This window comes from Mustelus asterias, unplaced genomic scaffold (genome assembly GCF_964213995.1).
Source record: "Mustelus asterias unplaced genomic scaffold, sMusAst1.hap1.1 HAP1_SCAFFOLD_77, whole genome shotgun sequence".
Lineage (NCBI taxonomy): Eukaryota > Metazoa > Chordata > Chondrichthyes > Carcharhiniformes > Triakidae > Mustelus > Mustelus asterias.
The window spans coordinates 586108-600277 of record NW_027590136.1 but is presented as its reverse complement, the minus strand read 5'-3'; the positions used below and the strand labels follow the sequence as shown (position 1 = coordinate 600277).

Sequence of the window (14170 nt, the reverse complement as noted above, 5' to 3'; positions counted from 1 at the left end):
GGAACCTTGAATGACTTGGGATATTGAGGCTCTGGTCAAGAAGAAGAAGGAGGCACATGACATGCATAGGCAGCTGGGATCAAGTGTATCCCTTGAAGAGTATAGGGGGTGTAGGAGTAGAGTTAAGAGAGAAATCAGGAGAGCAAAAAGAAGACACGAGATTGTTTTGGCAGATAAGGCAAAGGAGAATCCAAAGAGGTTCTACAAATACATAAAGGGCAAAAGAGTAACTAGGGAGAGAGTAGGACCTCTTAAGGATCAACAAGGTCATCTATGTGCGGATCCACAAGAGATGGGTGAGATCCTAAATGAATATTTCTCATCAGTATTCACTGGTCAGAAAGGGATGGATGTTAAGGAACTTGGGGAAAAAAATAGTGATGTCTTGAGGAATGTACTTATCACAGAGAAGGAGGTGCTGGAAGTCTTAAAGCACATCAAGGTAGATAAATCCCTGGGACCTGATGAAGTGTATCCCAGGACACTGTGGGAGGCTAGGGGGGGAAATTGCGAGTCCCCTAGCAGAGATATTTGAATCATCGATAGTCACAGGTGAGGTGCCTGAAGATTGGACGGTGGCAAATGTTGTGCCTTTGTTTAAAAAGGGCTGCAGGGAAAAGCCTGGGAACTACAGGCCGGTGAGCCTCACATCTGTAGTGGGTAAGTTGTCAGAAGGTACTTTGAGAGACAGGATCTACAGGCATTTAGAGACACAAGGACTGATTAGGGACAGTCAGCATGGCTTTGTGAGTGGAAAATCATGTCTCACAAATTTGGTTGAGTTTTTTGAAGGGGTAACCAAGAAGGTAGATGAGGGCAGTGCAGTTGGTGTTGTCTACATGGACTTTAGCAAGACCTTTGACAAGGTACCACATGGTAGGTTGTTGCATAAGGTTAAATCTCATGGGATCCAGGTGAGGTAGCCAAATGGATACAAAATTGGCTTGATGACGGAAGACAGAGGGTGGTTGTCGAAGGTTTTTTTCAAACTGGAGGCCTGTGACCAGCGGATAGCCTCAGGGATCGGTGCTGGGTCCACTGTTATTTGACATTTATAAGAATGATTTGGATGAGAATGTAGGAGGCATGGATCGTAAGATTTCAGATGGCACCAAGATTGGTGGCATAGTGGACAGTGAAGAAGGTTATCTAGGATTGCAACAGGATCTTGATCAATTGGGCCAATGGGCTGACGAATGGCAGATGGAGTTTAATTTAGATAAATGCGAGGTGATGCATTTTGGTCGATCGAACCTGGGCAGGTTAATGGTTGGACGTTGGGGAGAGTTAAAGAACAAAGAGATCGAGGGGTACAGGTTCATAACACCTTGAAAGTGGAGTCACAGGTGGACAGAGTGGTGAAGAAGGCATTCGGCATGCTTGGTTTCATCGGTCAGAACATTGAATACAGGAGTTGGAATGTCTTGTTGAAGTTGTACAAGACATTGGGAAGACCACATGTGGAATACTGTGTACAGTTCTGGTCACCCTATTATGGAAAGGATATTATTAAACTAGAAAGAGTGCAGAAATGATTTACAAGGATGCTACCAGGACTTGATGGTTTGAGTTATAAGGAGAGGCTGGATAGACTGAGACGTTTTTCCCTGGAGTGTAGGAGGCTTAGGGATGACCTTATAGAGGTTTATAAAATAATGAGAAGCATAGATCAGCTACATAGTCAACATCTTTTCCCAAAGGTAGGGGAGTCTAAAACTAGAGAGCATAGGTTTAAGAGAGGGGAGAGATACAAAAGGGTCCAGAGGGGCATTTCTTTCTAACAGAGGGTGATGAGTGTCTGGAAAAAGCTGCCAGAGGTAATAGAACATAAAACATTACAGCGCAGTACAGGCCCTTTGGCCCTCGATGTTGCGCCGACCAGTGGAACCAATCTAAAGCCCCTCTAATCTACACTATTCCAATATCATCCATATGTTTATCCAATAACCATTTGAATGCTCTTAATGTTGACGAGTCCACGACTGCTGCAGGCAGGGCATTCCACGCCCTTACTACTCTCTAGTAAAGAACTCCCACCCCTCAATTTAAAGCTATGTCCCCTTGTGCTAGCAATAATAGTAGAGGTGGGTTCAATCTTAAAAAGTGTTTGGACCATTACATGGGTAAGATGGGTATAGAGGGATATGGGCCAAACGCGGGCAATTGGGACTAACTTAGGGGTTAAAAAAGGGGCGGCATGGACAAGTTGGGCCAAAGGGCCCGTTTCCATGCTGTAAACCTCTATGACTCTATGACAAAATCAACTGTCTGCTAAAAGGGTTAACTTTTCTACAGGAACTAAAGCGGGGAGTGAACAGAAAACACTTGGTACACAGTTACATCACTTCACATAATTTTAAAAAACTTCTCTAACAGCAAAACAAAGTTGATTTTAAACTTCATCTGTTCATTCTTTTGTTCTCTTGCTCAACCTAATTATTTTAATTTGATCAGTTTTTGTTAGCGATGGGTAACTTCTGTTCTTTATAAACTGGTTCACTCGTTTTGTTAAAACTACATGGGCTCGGAGAATCAGAACCCAGACTTTATCATCCTTATCCTTTTTCTCCCTTTGCCACCACTCCCTCTGTTTTGCGGGAGGGTCGTGGGGATTCCAATCAGAACTAATCATTTTATCAGAAGAGTAAAATACTGCGGATGCTGGAATCTGAAACAAAAACAGAAAATGCTGGAAAATCTCAGCGGGTCTGACAGCATCTGTGGAGAGAGAATAGAGCCAATGTTTTGATACTGGATGACCCTTCATAACAGCTCATATGAAGTGTCATCCAGACTCGAAACGTTGGCTCTGTTCTCCAATCATTTTATCGATACATTTCTTGTTCTTAGTTTTAGGTTTAAAGTGAGAGGGGAGAGATACAAAAGGGTCCAGAGGGGCAGTTTTTCACTCAGGTCGTGGTGAGTGTCTGGAACGAGTTGCCAGAGGCAGTAGTAGAGGCGGGTACAATGCTGTCTTTTCAAAAGCATTTAGACAGTTACATGGGTAAGATGGGTAAAGAGGGATATGGGCAAAATACGGGCATTTAACCTAAAAACATAGAAACCCTACAGTACAGAAAGAGGCCATTCGGCACATCGAGTCTGCACCGACCACAATCCCACCCAGGCCCTACCCCCATATCCCTACATATTTACCCACTAATCCCTCTAACCTACGCATCTCAGGACACTAAGGGCAATTTTTAGCATGGCCAATCAACCTAACCCACACATCTTTGGACTGTGGGAGGAAACCGGAGCACCCGGAGGAAACCCACGCAGACACGAGGAGACTGTGCAAACTCCACATAGACAGTGACCCAAGCCGGGGATTGAACCCAGGTCCCTGGAGCTGTGAAGCAGCAGTGCTAACCACTGTGCTACCGTGCCGCCCCTTTTGGGACTAGCTTAGTGGTAAAAACTGAGCTGCATGGACAAGTTGGGCCAAAAGGCCTGTTTCCATGTTCTAAACCTCTATAACCTCCTAACATCCTGTCACTCTGTGATCCTTGTGAAATCTGAAACCAAGTATTCGCAACAAGACTCAAAGAGAATCAGCCCACTGGAGGCAAAGTCATGAGACCGGCCAGTCCAGCAGAAAGAAACCCCCCGACCCTCCCCATTGACCAACTGTGAGAATGAACAAAATGCAGTCCTGGATGTAATTGAGAGCAGAAACAATAACAGCAGAATCCAACCCCTGGAATCACTCGTGAAATTGTTGGTGTCTCAGCAGCTGGGATGAAACTCTGAATCCCTTCCCACACTGAGAGCAGGTGAACGGCCTCTCCCCAGTGTGAACTCGCTGGTGTATCCGCAGGCTGGATGAGTCAGTGAATCCCTTCCCACACTGAGAGCAGGTGAATGGTTTCTCCCCAGTGTAAACTCGCTGGTGCCTCCGCAGGCGGGATAAACAAATGAATCCCTTCTCACACTGAGAGCAGGTGAATGGCCTCTCCCCAGTGTGAACTCGCTGGTGCACCTGCAGGTTAGATGAACAAGTGAATCTCTCCCCACACTGAGAGCAGGTGAATGGCTTCTCCCCAGTGTGAACTCGCTGGTGTGTCAGCAGGCTGGATAACTGAGTGAATCCCTTCCCACACTGAGAGCAGGTGAACGGTCTCTCTCCAGTGTGAACTCGCTGGTGTGTCTGCAGGTGGGATGACCGAGTGAATCCCTTCCCACACTGAGAGCAGATGAACGGTCTCTCTCCAGTGTGAACTTGCTGGTGTCTCTGCAGGCTGGATGACTGAATGAATCCCTTCTCACACTGCGAGCAGGTGAATGGCCTCTCCCCAGTGTGGCTGCGCCGATGAGCTTCCAGCTCTGATGGGTAACTGTATCTCTTCCCACAGTCCGCACATTTCCATGGTTTCTCCATGGTGCAGGTGTCCTTGCCTCTCTCTTGGGTGGACAATCAGTTGAAGCCTCGTCCACACACAGAACACGGGTACAGTCTCTCCCTGCTGTGAATGATGTGATATTTATTCAGGCTGTGGAACTGGTTGAAACTCTTTAGTCCGTGCACTGGAAGACTCTCACTCGAGTGTGGCAGTGTGTTGGTCCTTTTCCAGTCAAACTGATGTCTGAAATCTTTTCAAATCATTTCTGCTTCTGGATTCAAAGTCCGATGATATTCAGCTCCCAAGGAATATGACTCTGTCAGATCTAGACGTGACGTTTGAGATTTCGGCCTGTGATTCCTCTTTCAATATCCTGTAAAATGGGTTTACAAAAGTCATCAGTGTCAGTACAGGATAGAAATTCAGAACAGACAGTTCTAGGATTGCTTCTCTGAGTGGAGGCCTGTGACTAGTGGTGTGCCGCAGGGATTGGTGTTGGGTCCATTGTTGTTTGTCATCTATATCAATGATCTGGATGATAATGTGGTAAATTGGATCAGCAAGTTTGCTAATGATACAAAGATTGGAGGTGTAGTGGACAGTGAGGAAGGTTTTCAAAGCTTGCAGAGGGATTTGGACCAACTAGAAAAATGGGCTGAAAAATGGCAAATGGAATTTAACGCAGACAAGTGTGAGATATTGCACTTTGGAAGGACAAACCAAAGAAGAACGTACAGGGTAAATGGTAGGACTCTGAAGAGTGCAGTTGAACAGAGGGATCTGGGAATACAGGTACAGAATTCCCTAAAAGTGATGTCACAGGTGGATAGGGTCGTAAAGAGTGTCTTTGGTACATTGGCCTTCATAAATCGGAGTATCGAGTATAAAAGTTGGAGCGTTATGGTAAGGTTAGATAAGGCATTGGTGAGGCCGAATCTGGAGTATTGTGTACAGTTTTGCTCACCTAGTTACAGGAAGGATGTTAATAAGGTTGAAAGAGTGCAGAGAAGGTTCACAAGGATGTTGCTGGGACTTGAGAAGCTGAGTTAGAGAGAGAGATTGAATAGGTTGGGACTTTATTCCCTGGAGCGTAGAAGATTGAGGGGAGATTTGATAGAGGTGTATAAGATTTTGATGGGTATAGATAGAGTGAATGCAAGCAGGCTTTTTCCGCTGAGGCTCGGGGAGAAAAAAACCAGAGGGCATGGGTTAAGGGTGAAAGGAGAAAAGTTTAAAAGGAATATTAGGGGGGGCTTCTTCACGCAGAGAGTGGTGGGAGTGTGGAATGAGCTGCCAGATAAAGTGGTAAATGCTTTTAACATTTAAGAAAAACTTGGATGGGTTCATGGATGAGAGGGGAGTGGAGGGACATGGTCCAAGTGCAGGTCAGTGGGACTAGGCATAAAATGGTTCGGCACAGACAAGAAGGGCCAAAAGGCCTGTTTCTGAGCTGTAATTTTCTATGGTTCTATGGTTCTAGTTTCTATGGAACATTCTTTCCTATTTCAGTCCCAAAAAGCTGTAAATCTCCATCCCACACACTCTCCCTCCATTCTCACTCTGCTGTATCTAATATTCACCATCCCAATTCTCCTGAAGGTGCTGATTGAGGCTGATTGACAGATCCATGCTCACTGCTTCCTGTCCTGGACACAGAGACCATAACAAATAGGAGCTGCAGTCGGCCATTTGGCCCATCGAGCCTTTTAAACTATTCAATGAGATAATTTGTTCATCTACCTCAGCATCATTCTCCCCACACTAAACCCATGTCCCTTGATATCCTCAATATCTAGAAACCAATCAATCTCTCTCTTGAAAATAGTTGATGACTGAGGCTTCACTGTCCTCAGGGGTTGAGAATTCCAAAGCTTTACCACATCTTGAGTGAAGAAATCCCCCCACATCTTAGCTTTTGCTCCATCTTCTTGTCTGTTCCCCATAACTCTTGACACCTTTGTCAGTCAAAGATCTGTCGAACTGGAATATATTCAATGATCCTCAGCTTCCACTGGTCCCTGTGGAAGAGAAATCCTCTGAGAGAATAGACCTGCAGGGTCTATTCGGGCCGTGCGGCCGACAGCGGGTGTTTGTGAAGCCAGAGCTCCCTCCCTACCCCGACTCCCGGCTACATTTCTCCCGCAGCCCCACCAACTCACCCGCTGAAAAAAGCGTCTCCCCCATTCACAGGACTCCGAGCAAAGTGACACTGTGCATGCTCCAGATACAGCACTGCGCCTGCGCAATAGGCTCCTGTAGAATGACTAGGGCACGTTCACAACCGGGTATCTGTATCTCTTCCTACAGTCCACACATTTCCATGGTTTCTCCATGGTGCAGGTGTCCTTACCTCTCTCTTGGGTGGACAATTAGTTGAAACTTCGTCCACACACAGAACAAGATTACAGTCTCTCCCCGCTGTGAATGGTGTGATATTTATTCAGACTGTGTAACTAGTTAAAGCTCTTTAGTCAGTGCATTGGAACACACTCACCCGAGTGTGGCAGTGTGTTGGTGCTTTTTCATTCACACTGACATTTCAAATCTTTTCAAATTGACAGACTGGACAATCATTTCTCCTTCTGGATTCAAAGTCCGATGATCTTGAGGTCCCAAGGAATATGACTCTGTCTGATCGAGACGTGACGTTTGAGATTTCGGCCTGTGATTCCTCTTTCAATATCCTGTAAAATGAGTTTCCAAAAGTCATCAGTGTCAGTACAGGATAGAAATTCAGAACAGACAATTTCTATGGAACATTCTTTCCTCTCTCATTCCCCAAAAGCTGTAAATCTCCATCCCACACACTCTCTCCCCATTCTCAGCAGGTGTGGCAGCATCAGTATGGAGAGAAAATAACTGATGTTTCAGAGCTTTGACAAAGGGTCATCGAGACAAGAAACATCAGCTCTTTTCTCTCCTTACAGATGCTGCCAGACCTGCTGAGATTTTCCAGCATTTTCTCTCTTGGTTTCAGATTCCAGCATCCGCAGTAATTTGCTTTTATAAGGCTGCAGATACCTCCTCCCAAGTAACATGCGTGTGCCCAAGACATCACCACTTGTTTCCCTTATTTCTTTAGCACCCATGGTGCTCTCCGCAGTAAACACAGAGGAGAAGTATTCATTAAAAATCTCACCCATCTCCTGTGGCTCCACACACAGATGGCCATACTGATTTTTAAGGGGATCTATTCGCTCTCTAGCCACCCTTTTACTCTTAATATAGCGATAGAACCTCTTGGAATTTTCTTTAATCTTACCTGCCAGCTCCATATCATAACCTCTTTTTGTCCCCCTGATTTCCCTCTTCAGTATTTTCTTACACTTTTTATAATCAGAGTGATTCACTTGTCCCCGATTGCCTAAACCCAATGTATGCTTCCTTCTTTTACCTGACCAGAGCCTCAATGTCCCTTGTCTGCCAGAGATCCCTAAATTTACCATTCTTTCCCTGCATCTTAACAGGAATATACTGCCCCTGGACTCTTGATATCACACTTTTAAAACCTCCCCTTTGCCAGTCATTCCTTTCCCTTCAAACAAATTCACCTAATCGACATCTGCTAGATCCTGCCCATTGCCCACAAAAGTGGCCCTGCTCCAGTTTAGGGCCTTGACCTGTGGACCTGTCCTATCTTTTTCCAGAACTATTTTGAAACTATTGGTGCTCCCAATAGTGCTCCCTGACTGACACTTCAGTCACTTGCTCCACCTCATTTCTTAACTGTCTAATAGAAAGTGAGTCCAGGAATTGATAATGAAAAATAAGGAGCTGGGAGATGAATTGAACAAGTATTTTGCTTTGGTGTTCACAATAGAGGATACAGTTAAAATTCAGAAACAGCTGTAAATCAGAATAGTAATGAATTAATAATAATGAATAATAAAATACAATGTAGAAGGAGGCCATTAAGCCCATCGAGCCTGCACCGACAACAATCCCATCCAGGCCCTAGCCACATATTTACCTGTTAATCCCCCTGATACCAAGTGACAATTTATCGTGGCCAATCCGTCTAACCGGCACATCTTTGGACTGTGGAAGGAAACCGGAACACCCGGAGGAAACCCACACAGACACGGGGAGAATGTAGAAACTCTGCACAGACAGCGACCCGAGGCTGGAATTGAACCCGGATCCCTGGCGCTGTTAGGCAGCTGCGCTAACCACTGTGCCACCGGGCCACATGTCAGTGTCATCGCCCGACTCCAGCCCTGTGTCAGCTCATCTGGAACCGTCACCCATTCCATTGTGACGTCACACTCTCACCCATTCCATTGTGATGTCACACTCCGACCAATTCCATTGTGATGTCACACTCTCACCCATTCCATTGTAACGTCACTCTCACCCATTCCATTGTGACCTCACACCCTCACCCATTCCATTGCGACGTCACAGTCTCACCCATTCCATTGTGACGTCACACCCTCACCCATTCCATTGTGACGTCACACCCTCACCCATTCCATTGTGACGTCACACTCTCACCCATTCCATTGTGACGTCACACTCTCACCCATTCCATTGTGATGTCACACCCTCACCCATTCCATTGTGACGTCAGGGCTTCACCCTCCAATCACAATCCCTGCCGGCCTCCCACATGCAGCCTCAATGGCGGCAGTCAGCCCGGGTCTAACACTACAAGCTGCCGCTCCATTTGGTACAAAGGGGGGGACCGGGAAGTTCATTTCCGGGGTTTGGGTTTGAACAACATGTTTACAAAGCCTCTCCACCCACCCGCCACATTTATCATTCCCCGCGCGCCGCCCTCTACCTCGTATTGATCTCGCTTCCAGGTTAAACGCGTCCGTCCGTCGCCATTACCCGCACTGCGCATGCTTCAGGTCCCGCCCCTCATTCACTCCGATTGGTTGGAGGACCAGCCGCTCCCGCTCGGTCCTCCAGCCCCGCCCCCTCTTCCTATTGGTCCGGAGCTGCCGTCAATCAGCCCCCGGGCATTGTGATGTGGAGCATGCGCAGTGTCATTGCTGGCCTTGGCGCTTGTTTGTCCCGGAGAAGCGGAGTCAGCGTTAGGCGGTGGCTGGGAGGATTTGGAAACACTTTGTGGATCCGCAAACCCTTCAGAATCATTGTCAGCTCCCTGGTTTGCAGCTGCGGGGCTTCTCCCTCCCTCCCTCCCGGGAACAGGCCCAGGTTAACGGCCCCATCCTGGCTCAGCCACTGGAGGATGGTTCACATCAGAGGATGGGGGAGGGGGACAATAAATAAGAGGTTACACTTTGGCCTCAAATCAATGAGGACTCTGATCTCTGGGAAGGAAGGAAACCCTGGGAGGTGGGCGGGGAGGATTCACAAACACCCGCTGGAGGCCCCAACACCCCCAATAAGATTCATTGGTTTTATTGTCAGTCTGCAGACAGGAGCTGGAGAACTGAACCCAGTAAGAAGTCTCACAACACCAGGTTAAAGTCCAACAGGTTTATTTGGTAGCAAAAGCCACTCGCTTTCGGATCACTGCTCCTTCGTCAGGTGAGTAGGACTTGTGTTCATAAACGGGGCATATATATTGACACAAACTCAATTTACAAGATAATGGTTGGAATGCGAGTCTTTACAGGTAATCAATTGTTAAAGGTACAGACAATGTGAGTGGAGGGAGAGTTAAGCACAGGTTAAAGAGATGTGAATTGTCTCCAGGCAGGACAGTTAGTGAGATTTCCACATCAATAACTGAACCCAGACAGAGGAGAGGGAGGGAGAAAATGGAGTGGAGGAAATAAATGGTGGAGATGTTGAGATGGGTTTGGATTTCAGCCCAGGGAGGAGGTAGAGTGTGTGGGACGGGGATTTATAGATTTGGGGAACAAGAGAGGAAAATATGTTGCAGAGAAATTTCAGAATTTCTATCCTGCACTGACAGTGATGGTATTTATAAACTGTTTTTGCAGGATATTATGAAGCAAGATTTACAGATATGAAACTCAAACCAAACTTCACATCAAGATCTGTTTCAGTGATTTGATTAATCAGAAACTGAATATCATCAGCCTTTGTCTCCAGAAGGAGAAATGTTTATTCTGTCTGCGGGCAAAGATTTCAAACATCAGTGTGACTGAAAAAGCACCTACACACACACACCTGTGAGTTTCCAATGTGCTGAATGTGGAAAGTGGTTTAACAAGTCTGAAAAATAATCACATCATTCTCAGTGAGTAGTGACCCGACACATATTCTGTGTAAACGAGGCTTCAACTCATCATCCAACCTGGAGTCACATGAGGACACCCGCTCCACAGAGAAACCATTGAAATGTGGGGACTGTGGGAGGGGATTCAATTACCCATCCGAATTGGATATTCATCGTCGCATTCACACTGGAGCGAGGCCGTTCACTTGCTCTGAGTGTGGGAAAGGATTTGCTTACTCATCCAGCCTGTATACACACCGGCGTGTTCACACTGGTGAGAGGCCATTCACCTGCCTCGAATGTGGGAGGGGATGTCATGCTTTATCAAGCCTCCTGATTCACCGGCAGGTTCACTCCGATCAGAGACTGTTTCAGTGTTCTGATTGTGAGAAAAGCTTTAAAAGCACAAAGGACCTCCTGAGACACCAGCGCACTCACATGGCAGTGAGACCGTTCACCTGCTCAGTGTGTGGGAAGGGATTCACTCAGTCATCCCACCTTCTGACACACCAACTTGTTCACACTGATCAGAGACCATTTCAATGTTCTGACTGTGAGAAGAGGTTTAAAAGTAAAAATGATTTACAAGTCCATCAGCGCACTCACACTGGGGAGAAGCCATTCACCTGCTCCGTGTGTGAGAGGAGATTCGGACGTTTATCCCAGCTGCAAACACACCAGCGAGTTCACTCTGATAAGAGACCATTTCAGTGTTCTGACTGTGAGAAGAGCTTTAAAAGTAAACAGGATTTGGTGACACACCAGCGAGTTCACACTGGGGAGAAACCGTTCGCCTGCTCGGTGTGTGGGATGGGATTCACCCATTCATCCCACTGTCTGAGACACCAGCGAGTTCACACCGGGGAGAAGACATTTATTTGCTCTGTGTGTGGGAAGGGATTCACTGATTCGCCTCACCTTCTGATACACGAGCGAATTCACACTGGGGAGAAACCCTTCGCTTGCTCCACATGTGGGAAACGATTCACTCAGCCACCCCAGCTCATTGCACATCAACTGGTCCACACTGATCAGAGACCTTTTAAGTGTTCTGACTGTGAGAAAAGTTTTAAAAGCACGAAGGACCTGCTGAGACACCAGCAAATTCACACTGGGGAGAGATCATTCACCTGCTCCATGTGTGGGAAAAGGTTCACTCAGTCATCCCACCTGCTGAGACACCAGCAGGTTCACACAGGAGAGAGATCGTTCACCTGCTCCGTATGTGGGAAGAGATTTGCTCGGTCAGCCAATCTGCTGAGACACCAGCAAGTTCACAAGTCACTGCAGGGATTGGATTCTGCTGTTGCTGCTAACCCCATGCAGGACTGAATCATGTTCATTCTGTTATTAAGGAGGCTGGGAGGGTGGAACACATAGATAATCTCTGTACAATCAGGCAGAGTCAACATGGTTTTGTGCAAGGGAAATCACCTTTAATTGATTTATTGGATTTCTTTGAGGAAGTTACAAGCAATGTGGATAAAGTGGAACCTGTGGATGTGGTGTATTTAGATTTCCAGCAGGCATTTGACACATCAAAGTTTACCACACTAAATAAGAATTCGTAGCATAAGGCATATTAGCATCCCATCCACATCGGTTCTTTGTATTAGCATGGATAGAGGATTGATTAGCTAATGGGAAACAGAGAGGAGGGAGAAAGGTGTAATTTTTGGGATGGCAAGATGTAGCTTGTGGAGTGCCACAGGGATCAGTGCTGGGGCCTCAACTATTGACAAACTATTTTCATGACGTGGATGACAGGATCAAAATTTGCTGATAACACAAAGGTAGGTAGAAAAATGAGATGTGAATGACCATAACAAGCCTGCAAAGCGACATAGTGAATGAGTGGGTTAGAAGTTGGCAGCTGGAACAAGATTTTTGGATAATGTGAACTTGTCCATTTGGACAGGAAGGATGGAAAAGCAGTTGATTATTTAAAGAGAGCGATTGCAGGTACAGAGGGATCTGGGTGTCCTGGTACTGTAATCAGGAAACGTTAGTGTGTGGACACAGCAAATGATTAGAAAGGTAAATGAATTATTGTTTATTGCAGGGATGTTTTGCTGCATTTGTTCAGGGTATTGGTGAGACCACATCAAGAGTACTGTGTATAGTTTTGGTCTCCTTACGTAAGAGAGGACTTGTGTGAGAAGTAGTTCAGAGAAGGTTTACTTGACTGATTCGTGGGATGAGGGAGTTATCATACAAGGAAAAGTTGGACATGTTCGGCCTGTATCTATTGGGGTTTAGAAGAATGAGAGAGGATCTGATTGAAACATATAAAATTCAGAGGGGACTTGACAGATGTTGATTGTAGAGCGAGGAGAACTAGAGGCACAGTTTAAAAATAAGGGGTCTCCCATTTAAGACTGGGATGAGGAGAAACCTTTTCTCTCAGAGGGTTGTTACAGTGTGGAATTCTCTTCCACAGAGAGTGGTGGAGGCTGGCTCACTGAATATTCTGAAGTCTGAATTTAATAGATTCTTGATTGACAAGAGAGTCAAAGGGTACGAGGGGTAAGAAGGAAAGTGGAGTTCAGACCACAATCAGATCAGCCAGGATCCTATTGAATAGTGGAGCAGGCTCGAGGGGCCGAGTGGCCTTCTCCTGCTCCTAATTCACATGTTCACATTGTGAGAGTTGGAGTTTGTTTCTACTGACTTTCATTTCCCATAAATCTGAGCTGCAGCTTAATCTACAGAATAGAATCAAATAAATCTTGATGATAAACTGATTGATCAGCCAGAGTCTAACTGAATGACAGAGCAGACTGGAAGGGCTGAACAACCTCCTCCAGTTCCTGTGTAGTTTCTCCCCAGGATTCTCCCACTCTCTAACTCTGCTCCAGTGCTGGTTTCTGATGAAGTCTCTTCTCCCCAGGTCTCCCATCACTTTCCATTCATCAGCTGGTGTCTGAGTCCAAGTTTACCAGGAACAGGAGGAGGTCATTTATCCCTCGAGCCTGTTCTGTCATTCACTGAGGTCAGGGCTGATCTTGAGACCTAACTCCATTTACCCAGATATTGTTTTAATCTTGACTTCCCCAGTCTGTTACAATGTGATTTAAAAATAACTTTCATTTCCATCAGACCGTTAATGTAGGAGAGTGTCCCAAAGTGAATCTCAGAAACATTAACTGACACTGAGTCAAAGAAGGGGATGTTAGGAGGGCTGACTAGAGACTTGGTGCAGTGTAAAGGGTTCATGTTAAATTTGTAAATATTCTACACAGTGATGTATGATCAGATGACAAGAGCGTGCTGAGAGATGGTTCTCTGTGAAGCCTCGTGCTGATCTTGTATTGTACATAGTTCGAAGAATGTGCAATTAAAGGTTACGTTTATCAGCAGCCTTGCCTCCAGCAGTCTCTGTAGATTCTGACCAATTTCCTTCTTCACTTGATCTAAACCCACAAGGCTGTGTTCTCAGCCCCCTTCTATACTCCTTATACACCTATGACTGTGTGGCCAAATTCCCCTCCAACTTGATTTTCAAGTTTGCTGATGACACCGTAGTGGGTCGGGTCTCAAACAATGACGAGACAGAGTACAGGAATGAGATAGAGAATCTGGTGAACTGGTGCGGCAACGATAATCTCTCCCTCAATGTCAACAAAATGAAGGAGATTGTCATAAATTTCAGGAAGCATAGAGGAGAACA

The 14170-nt window shown here is 46.0% G+C and overlaps 1 protein-coding gene and 1 pseudogene across 3 annotated transcripts in view; one reads left to right on the top strand and one right to left on the bottom strand.

Moving 5' to 3' along the window:
* Positions 1 to 7618, bottom strand: part of LOC144483730 (uncharacterized) — a 68519-nt pseudogene extending 60901 nt beyond the window's left edge.
* LOC144483765 (uncharacterized) overlaps positions 1 to 14170 on the top strand; it is an 85481-nt gene that overhangs the window by 54946 nt on the left and 16365 nt on the right. The window contains exon 1 of one of the 3 annotated variants that reach the window (XR_013496037.1): positions 9360 to 9842. The exons of 1 other annotated variant lie outside the window; for it this stretch is intronic. The gene's annotated coding sequence lies outside the window, so the exon portion shown is untranslated. Of the gene's footprint in view, positions 1 to 9359; positions 9843 to 14170 lie in introns of those variants that run through there. One more of the 3 variants, XM_078202310.1, reaches the window with a different exon arrangement.